The sequence below is a fragment of the Manduca sexta genome, chromosome 21 (assembly GCF_014839805.1).
Source record: "Manduca sexta isolate Smith_Timp_Sample1 chromosome 21, JHU_Msex_v1.0, whole genome shotgun sequence".
NCBI lineage: Eukaryota > Metazoa > Arthropoda > Insecta > Lepidoptera > Sphingidae > Manduca > Manduca sexta.
In genome coordinates this window covers 4,796,140-4,807,091 of record NC_051135.1, presented here as the reverse complement: position 1 = coordinate 4,807,091, position 10,952 = coordinate 4,796,140, and the positions used below count along the sequence as shown (strand labels likewise).

Below are 10,952 nucleotides of genomic sequence, written 5' to 3'. Positions count from 1 at the left end.
TACTCAGTGTCAGCCAATATAGCGATATGCTTGCGCCCTATCACATCATAGGACGAAATACATACAATAAAAAGTCGATGCACTACCTGCGCCTGTGGCTACCCCTTCGGGGATAAAAGCCGCGTATCTATGTGTTTACAATGATTAAAATGTATTTTTTAATCATTGTAAACACATAAATACGTGGCATTTTAATCATAATGATTAAGAAATCATTATGATTAAAATGTAGTTATATTATAAAATAATGCTTAGCAAATTTTCTAATTTCTCATTTACTTGTTGATACTATTTATGGACAAGCATTGCCTGCATGCCACTTCAATATAGGTTTTATTTCAAAATTATTTTCATTGTTTGCGCTCGTCTTGCATCTCAACTCCCTGGACGATGCAATCTCGAAATGGATCATCAATAATTAAATATTCTATAAAAAAAGTGCGTACGTAATAAATAAGGAAGTATTTACACAGTGGATTCTTAGGAAGTTATTTACGCGATCCAATTTCATGGCCCAGCGACATCAGTATTGCAATGTTGCAACGCGCATCAGATATCGGGTCTAGCTTTATGGCTTTTTAGAATTATATAGAGTTGTTTAACGGCTTCGGAACTGGCTTTGGCTTCAAATAAATGGACAACGTTATCGCTTTGCCCGTTATAATAATGAATATTGTCAAGTGAGTCCGGATTTTAAATTTGTCCACAATGTTCATCAAAACGCAATGCAATGTATCAATACTTATATGCTTTTACGTTAATAATAGACAACAGCGATTCCTAGCCCGACATTCGACAACAAGGTATTTAGCTATTATGTTGTTGTATGAGGGACAAGATTTGTCCAAGTTTTATATACTTTTCGTTAACGGGTTTGCTAGTAACATCTCTATATAAACCAGCACATTTCACATACATAGACAGGCGTGTCGAATTTATTGTCTTGCGGCTCGTAATACAGCCTCCGAGTTACATACGCGCGCATTACGTCTGCGCATCACCGCGAGGCGAGGCCTTCCCTTTCCTCGATCTACTTACAGCATCATTGTGCCATGATTTATCTTGAAATAGGTCATTTGATGATTCGATTGGGTTAATATAGGCTTGAGTGTGTTCGGAATTGTGACTTAGTATCGTGTTGGATATTGAACAGTTTTTGTCAGTTGACTGCTTTAATGGCGTAGTTGTAAACGCGGTATGAGTACGAATACCGTACTGACTTCCTGGGTTTGAATTCCAAGTTGGGCTAAAATAATTATGCATTTCACCATCTTAAAAATAGCTTAGTTACACCTTGAAGTCAGGAAGTTGGTGGTGTGATACGGTCATGTGTAATTTGCGTCTCACTGGGCTATGAGTGTGAAAAAATAATTGAGAGTGCACCTGTGTGTTGTGCACATATTAATTATAATACCTCCTGCGTACTTGGCTGATCTCCGTAAACATTGGCCGTCGTATCCGAAATTCGGCTAAAAAGATTCATTAAATAGTTTTAATATGAGCAAAGGTATCAAATTCAGTTCGCGACTCTGCCAGTTCGCATAAGAAATATCATAAAAATGCATACTTATAGAAAATATATCTGAAATATTTTATTCCAAAATTAGGTATATCCATGTGCTAAGTTTCATGCAAATCCTTTGAGCAGTATCTACATAGTAAATTATGTTATTACTACTAGGATTGTGATTCCACGAAAGTGTTTAGTTAAAGGTAAACATACCTAAGAGAAGCTTTTTTAAGGATCAAATTCCTTCAACATGAAGGAAAGCGAACCAACACTACTTATCAAAGGCTCTTCATTTCTTATACAGACGAGAGTCTGAGAGCTAAGCTCCCTCTGGAACAAATGGAAAATGCTACTCCAGATTGAGATGTTTTGTTATGAGTATTTTTTGATCTCTAATGACGTCAATCTGACGACGAAGATACTTGATGAGCATTCTACCACCCACAGGCATGTTCAAGATACAATTGATTACAATTTAATGCAACTGGTTGTGTAGATGGCCTAAACTTCAGTGTCTTGATTTTTACATTACGGTCATCTAGTTATAAAATATATTTTTTTGTAAATGTACTCTAGTACCTATGTGTATATTTACTCAATTTCTAATGAAAATACTAAATAAAATCCAAAAATAGACAAATATGTAAAACATTAATATAAAGGGTAAGAACAATTGATATAAATTTTGATCGAGTAAACCACACCGCGGTGTTGCGTGACCACAAAATAAATACCGATCTAAATTACAACTGGCAACGAACGTGCCCAGATGTTGCTAACGGGACGAGCATTCGCGATGTTGTCGACCTTTTGGCATAGTTCTAGTGTCTGGACTTCAATAACTTGTCCCTTCGATTAGGGTCGAATAGTTTTAGTGTGACAGGCCGGTTTGGAGTCACAAGATTATCCTTAGCACCCGTCACTGCACCATTCTAAGCCGATGTGGGCAGTTTGTGTTTCTATTTACTTAATTAATCATGAAGCTAAGTAACGCCGAATACTGAACAGTTCATAGCCTATTATTTTAGTGTTCTATATTATTATTATAGACGTAATATTATGTATATTACACAGCGATTTAATATGCTTTTTTTACGCTTTACTCAAAAAAGAAACAGTTATTTTTTTACTGATTTGCCTAAAAGAAGTCACAACGTCTATCTATAAACAGAAGCCACACCTCATAAAAGAATTACAAGTGATACATCCGCTGTGCAATAACGGTATGAAATAATAGTTATTGCAATGATATAAGACTTAGTCAGCTAGCGTTATGTATTGGATAACTTCACACAAAAATGACGATGCATATTTTTGCATAACATTCTAACAAGTGGAGCATCTTTTGTAACTATTGGAACATTATGAAACTGTGAATTGAGTATGCAGAAAGTTTATCCGCTATATTTGCGAGTTATTTGGTTGGGCAAGGCCGCTTATTATGGTAAAAGAAAGGCAAGGTTCATCTGTTAAAGCATGTCGATATCAAGTGTTACAAAATTTCTGCTATATAATTTGTACATGGTTATTTTTTTATGACTTCACAATTTATACTAAACTTTTATGGTGAAATCTCTGGTGCTTTAGAGCAGGGGTGGCCAACTTGGTAAGACCCAAGATCTACTTTTCACTGATGATACTCTGTGCGATCTACCAAGCTACATACATCTTGAAATCTTAAATGAAACAACATAGTTCAGTACACAATTTATTATTGTTTTGATTAAAAAATGATACAAGTCGATGCGTGCAGCAGTTAGTGATTAGGTATGTTGCGCGGTCTGTTCTATGTATTTATATGATCGACTGGACTTGTTGTCGCGATCGACCGGTTGGCCACCCCTGCTTTAAGAGCACCTGTGAGCAAATCTGTAGATATAGATATGTTTTATAGTTAATAACGAATTCTGATCAAAATGTAATAACATGATCAACTTCAAATTGTCATTAGGCGCCTCGACAGTCCGTTTAACTTAGCATCACTTTTGCTGTGATTGAAGATTATAGGTCATAAAAATCCATCCATTTTGTAAAAAGTTTTAAAAATTTTGTTGCTTAAACTAACATTTGAGTAATATAAAGATAAGGAAACAAGAAGATGGTGGTTTCAAAATCAAAACATGTATAAACCAAAATGTTAATACTCAAACTGTAAACCAAAAACTATAATGTTACACCACTGTAAAGTAGCAAATTTATACGAAGATTTTACAAATATAAAATAAAATTACTATAATGACTTTCAGTTCGATTCGGTTCTCTATGAACTCTTGCTTGTAAAACCAATAGCTGCTAATTATTTAATTACCGAATTATAATTAGCTTACTATTTAATTCATGTTTAAGAATTAGATCTTAAATTATTAACGGCTTGATTAGCGAAATTTGTGATTACACAATTTGTATGGTAAACCGTGTATTTGAATTTGTAATACCAACCGTGACCTCAAGGTTGGACACTTTGGTTTTTACATTTTCAGTTAATATTATTTTTTGTAAATTAGGTGATGTGACTTGGAAACTTTAGTTTCGATGTATTTAATTAATTATATAATATATAATATTTGTAAACTAAAGAAAATAAGGAAATACTATTTCATATTATATTTTAAATGTATTTGACCTAGGATATCCTTCTAATAGTTTTTTTTTTGTGCAAATATTATTTCTAAACAAAAATAAAAACTAAAGCAATACTCAAAAATTGACAAAAAAGCTGTTAGCATACAAGTTGGTCCTCGAACTGTTTACGTAACTATTCAAAAGCTGCAGCATCTTCATTTACGATTCATACATTTGAATGTGTTCACTTATTGACTTCCAAATATTGCATTCCATTCTAAACTTGAAAACGATATGCTTTACGAATTAGTTACAATGAACCCACATTTTTACCTCCATGGTTTCTTACGTAACATTATTAGAAACGTTAAAATTTCTCCAAATTAAATCAGCGAATGTTGAATTCAACGTTTTGAATAATACTAGTTTGTGTCGATTACTTTATCTTTTCGAAAATAATGATTTATTCGCCACGGTGTTTGGAGAGAGTTAAGTAATTTGTGTATTTGATATGTTAGATAGGATAATCAATAACTGACTAGTTACGTGATCAAAGTTTGGCTGTAAGGGAAAGATGGATACTAAACAAATTACTTTAATATTTTCTTTGAAATCTGATGCGTTCACGCTGATTTAAGAACTTTTCTTTTAATTAAATGACACGAATCAAGACGTGTTCTCGTATTGCAATTACAAGTAAATATTAGTTGCTTACCGTCAAGTGATCTACTAAGCTTGGCTTTTATTAAAAAAAAAATATTGTATCTGCCACACATTTTATGAAGCAAAAATCATAAGAGGCAGTTAAAGAAAAGTCATGTTTCAATTAGACCGTATATTTTCCGTGCGTCGACTAACCCAATAGGCATTCGTATCTAGATATACTTGTTTCCACAACTTGATATATTTAGAAACACGTATGTCACACCTCAATGAGCATAGCGTGATATTTTACGTAATCAGTAAATTAGGCCTGATTCATTTATGTTTCTGACAGTTGTTAATGCAGTGTTTACAAGAGGTTTACAACTATGGATGGACAGCAAATGAATAATTAAGAGGCTTCTAGAACCAAGGCGTTTTGAATATTCATTTCCTGACTGGATGAATCTTAATGGGCTTATGGCTAGTATATTATAATAAACGCTAGTTAAATTGCCTTTTTCTGGTATGATTACAGTACTCACGTCTCGGGTTTGATCCTAAAGTCGGGCAAAGTGATAATGGGTTTTTCTCATCAGTATCAGCTCGGAGTCCGGAATTTGTGTCCGATATGGCGATGGGCTTACACCCTATTACATGACGGAAAGTGTGTGTGTACCAGTTTCGCCTCTACCTACCCTTTTGAAGATAAAAGGCGTGAGTGTGTGTGCGAATAGGCGCATTAGCTTTTCCATTAAAATATCGAAATACTTAGATGCCCTGTTCAATTCTTTCTAAGTAACCGACATTACGGTCTCTTAATTCACCTTCTCAAACAAACACAGAGAAGCTAAAACGAAATACTGATATTTATGGTAATATACATGGTGTTTTCTTAAAGAAAATCTCACTTTCGCTGTTTATTTAGTATCAAATAGCGTGTAGAAAGTGCAGCGAGTGATAACGGCCGACTCCAGCCCCGACCGCGCACCACGCTCTGATAAACCAGGGTTAGTATCTACACGCATGTGATCTATATTTCGTATATCTTTATGTTCTTAATAGAAATGCATTGAAAATGTACTAATCAGCTTGTTAGAACACGGAAATTAAATAGACTAGAATGGAAAAGGGGAGTCTATGACAGGAAGAAGAATGTCCAAGATTACATGTTTATGACGTACAAGTACTAATTTTATATTTTTATATAATCACATTTACCGAATTGTATATGATTGTATATCATATGAACGAAAATGAATAATGTGTGGAAAAAATATTAAAAATTTTACTTATCATATTTTTTATTCTAGCGTTGTCGGACTATAGGATTTTTTTTGCTTTAGTTCTCAACACAAAGTAAAGTAGTGTAAGATGATTATTTACTTTTAAAGGAATTTGCACTAAAACACGTACTGGCTCAACTCTGCAGTGTAACCGTACGAAAAAAGGTTTTTTTTATTTAATTATTTATTTAGGGTATCCATCCTCAAGAACATCCCAATTGTATCACGCAGTAGAAATCACGGAAATTGAAAAATAGACATAGTACCTACGTCCTTCACATCTGCATGATGGTCGATAATAACACAGCCCTTTTGCCAAATCAGTCTTCGGACACGATTAAGTTTAATTTGTGATTTCTTATGTTGACGCGAATTTTATACATTAAAATTAACCATTTTGCAGATTTTAACGCGGTTTTTATATAATAATTATCTCCCGATATTTCGAAAACTTTGCACGTGGTCACGAGCGCTGAAAAGTAGTTTTATTTCAAAGTTTAAATTGCCTTAAAAATTCCTCTGTTTCATTGTATTAATTTAAAAAAAATGAAAATGACGGAAGGATTACAAATAACAAGTCCATTAAGAACATTACATACAAATGAAGACGTTTATTGAAGGCTGTCGGAAGTTACACAAACCTTTAAATTGTTTTCCCGGCGTATACATTTCTTAATATTTCCTATTATAATGCTTTCTAACTTATATACCTTATTTGATAGTCGTAACAGCCCTTCTACTAAGTATATGCTAGTTCACAAAAGTCAACATGGTTTATCTAAGTATAAGGTGAATAGGCGGCGATAACTTAGTTGGGCGTTGTACGGACTGCCGAGACGAATGTCCACAGGTTTAAATCTCAAGGGCACACACATCTTATTTTGCTAAAAAAATATATGTGTATTATTTTTGAATTATCGCTTGCCTATACGATGAAGAAAAACATCGTGAGGAAACCTGCATACCTGAGAAGTTATCTATAGGAATTTTGAGGGCGTGCAAAGTCTACCAATCCGAACTAGGCCAACGTAGTGGACTAATGTCTTAACCCTCTCAGCAGTAGAGAAGGCCCGTACCCAGCAGTGGGACTGTATATAATACAGGGCTGATATTGTTTTATTTTATTATATGCACAAGCTAGCATACTCGGTTTATTAACTCCCTCCGACTGAAAACTATCTTGCAGTGAGTTAATCTGTTGCACTGCATAGTGGTAGAGTCACACTGTAGATATATTTATCCACAGCATATCTCAGCTTATAATAGTATCACTATCTCGTCTTAAAATATATAATGTAATAGAAAGCTACGAAACTCCGAGTTACATAAGAAAAGTAAATATTAATAATATCAACAAATTGATCCGATAATATATTATAATTATTGTCATAATTTAATAAGGCGTGGAGTCTATGGGATTCAAGATACGATTGGATAAAATTATAATCGCTTTTAAAATGCCCTTATTAATACCAAAAAAGGTAGAAACTGTATTACATAACCGTGTCGTATGAATTTTAATTTTTTCACCGATCAACCATTTGTCCACGTATTAAAATTTGTGTTTCGTTCTATGTTTTTATATTTGGCGTATCTTAGTATAAATCTACTAATATATACTAGGAAGATAAAATTACCATTGCATCGTCTATTTCCATCGCCAAGCAACAGTGTGGAAATAAAAGAATTTGCTGTCTGACCTGAGCATCGAACTCAGACCTTGAGTCCATAGTTTCAGTATGCGAATGATCAATAACACCATAATGTTATTTTTTAATACCTATTATTTCATGGACAAGGTATATTGTGGAAAAACAGGTGACTCGCTAGTTTGCTTTAAAATTGTAGGCAGAAACATCGTCTAACATTCATTCATATTCATAATAACCGTCAAACATAACATTAAATTTATTCCCCAGTCCCATTACTCAAGCGTATCGCCATCAGAATTACGGTCCCTGCGAGTGCAGCCGGGCGTACCGCTAGTTCATATAATATTCGCATATTTTGCGCTGTCGGCGGCGTAAAGTTCATCCAACCTTAGTCGCGATCTACGGTACGGAGGCTGCGCACGCGCACCGCGAAACCGCGTATGTTTTGGAAAACTTTTTTTCCGAATTTGACGATATTTTTTTTACAAAAAAAAATTGTCAAGTTTTTTTTGTTGAGTGTTATGTGATGTTGTTTCGGATGCGATTGTCGGATTTACGGTGAGGGTTATTCATAGTTATTTTTGGGTGTTTTAAGGGTAAAGGTTACCTTTATTTATTCCATATTATACTTATTAATATGTAAATAAATCGGTTTAATATCGTAGTATTAAAAAAATTAACATAGCAGTACATAAATATCGTTTACCATCGCATATCGTCCAATGTGCGATAGCCTTTGCCCATTTTTCAGGTGCTCTATGCTTACAGTATATAAAAAAAATCAGGCGAAATTTAATCTACTACATATTAAAATAATATTAAAATAAATCCATAATATATTCTTGGAAACATGAATTTAATTATATATCCTTAAAATTATTTTTTAAACAAATCCGATTTACAAAATTTTATTATAACATTAACTTTACATTTTTTCTATCTCTAAACACAGAAAAAAATATAAGAAAGTAAAATCCATGTAACATTGTTTATAAGATCTTATTGCAGTTAAATTTTTATGCTAATTTTATTATTAGTCCGCAATTAAATTAAAAAAATATCCTCGATAGTAGTGATCTGGATTAAACCAGTTATATACGTGCTTTCCACGTTTGAAAGTTATGATATATTTTCACTACTTTTCCTCAATATTATTAAGTCATATTGCATCGCAGATTAACATGCCGCGAGTGCGTCTGCGTAAAACTTCAATCGAGAGCGATGTATCTATTTGGTTCACTAGGATTAACTATCCTTATTCATCTCCAATATTCTATAATTATTCATTTAGTATAAAATCTAAACATGTATCTATTTGGTTCACCAGAGTTACCTAGCCTTATTCCTCTCCAGTATTCTATAAGTGATTTATTCATTTAGTATAAAATCTAATCCAATTATCATTTGAATTCCACTCTTAATTTCGACCCTTTTGAGGCTGATTTAGTTTTATCGCCAAAAAGCCTTTTCAACGTTTGAAAAGTTTGACATTTGACATAACAAACGATAATAGTTCAAGATAGTTTAGTCGTTGTAAACCAAATTTCATGTGTGTTGAAATCTTAAATATTTTATTGCCAAATTCACCTAGAGATTGAATTTAAAAAAATCATTTCATAATGCTCGGATAAGTTATATTAATTATAATTGATTTGCAACATTTCTTTACTGTGTTTGTCTTTCATGACACTATTAAGAATATTATATTATGGTAGAGTAAGGAAATGCACGGTATTAGCTCCAACACTTAAAAAAAACCAAAACCATTTTTCTACTGTTATTATATTTCCATCTATGTGCGCCATTTATTTAACCTTCCGTATTATAAAACTCGACGTCTGTCCGTCTGAACTCGATAAACTCAAAAATAGTTTGAAACCCTGCGGAGGAAGGAGGCGCAAGCAAAATCTAGTTACATTGTAAAAATTATGTTTAAAATGTTTTTTGATGTATCTCTAGAAAATCAATACCTATTAGATCGAATTAAGTCTATTTATTTCTTTACTCATTTGACATTCATTATAATTATTTCTGAACTTATTAGTAGGGCCAGATACGTGATTTCGGAAAAATCAATTGATGGATATGTAGTACTGCCAGGAAATTTCATATTCTAATTTATAAGTAAGAAAATCCTACTGGCTATAAGAGTGGTATCTAGATACTTATAAATATTACGTAATATCGAGCACTAATGAAAACGGAAGCCGGGGAAAGTGTCGTTTATGAGATTCAAGGAAAGCAAATCTATTGCACCGAAACCAGTAATGGTAAATAGTTATTATAGAAAGTAAATCGCGCGTAGGCGCGTTTTATTGCGACTTAAAAATATGACCGATAGTAAAGTCTTGATTAGTCCAGGGTATCAACGAAATTTAGGTCTTACAAACGTGCAATGCAAATGTTTGCGGAAATACAAATAAAACTTTTACTGTGCCGGATAAAACTGGTGACATTTCGTTAGTTGTTAATTTTATTATTATCATATTTTATCTACTATACAACAGATAATTTTGTTATTACTATAAATTATATTTAAGACTTTCATCGTAGATCAATCGTGCTTTGCACAAATAAGATTTTGTTAAAAAAAAATGAAGTACGTATGAAAATTTACGTTTCCATAAGTGAAATTGTGATTTGAAAAAATTTCCCGTACCGGGAATCGAACCCGAGCCTCCTGGGTGAAAGCCAGGTATCCTAGCCACTAGACCATACGGGAGTTGACGAGAAATAACAAATTTCACATGCGTTACTGCTCAAAAATGATTTAGATTGTTTATTTTGGGTAGGCTATTGAACAATTATTGTATTTATACAGATGTATATGATTTATCGAGTTTGACGACTAAATCTACATCTTGTAGGTTGTGAATTTTATTATTTAAGTGAGTATTATTTTTGATTTAACCCACTTTTAAATATTATCACCACTAAATCATCTTTTTAACCGATTCCTGTTTGTTATTTCTGGCAAAAATTGGGTGACGTAAGCTTTCTTATTGATTTCTTATTCGGCTTTTTTATAATTATCAACAGGTATAACAGCTTTAGAATTAATAATACTAAAAGAATATTGACAAATCGAAAATTTTAAATAAAAATTATCGTCATGCTATCATCTAGGGTTAAATGTCAATATGTTAGCTAACAGTGAAGTTTATATAGCCGCACTTAAAAGTATCAGGATCAAAGCCATTAGCAAGATTCTCGATGGTAAAGATCAAGTTAGTCACCTAGTTATCGAAATACCCATGAAAATATTAACGGTACTAAATGGTATATATTATGTGAGAGTTC

The 10,952-nt window shown here is 33.0% G+C and overlaps 1 non-coding gene across 1 annotated transcript; it reads right to left on the bottom strand.

The window, feature by feature from the left end:
* Positions 1-10,302: 10,302 nt before the first annotated feature.
* Trnae-uuc lies at positions 10,303-10,374 on the bottom strand. Its single transcript has one exon. It is a non-coding gene; the product is annotated as a tRNA-Glu (tRNA).
* Positions 10,375-10,952: the final 578 nt, after the last annotated feature.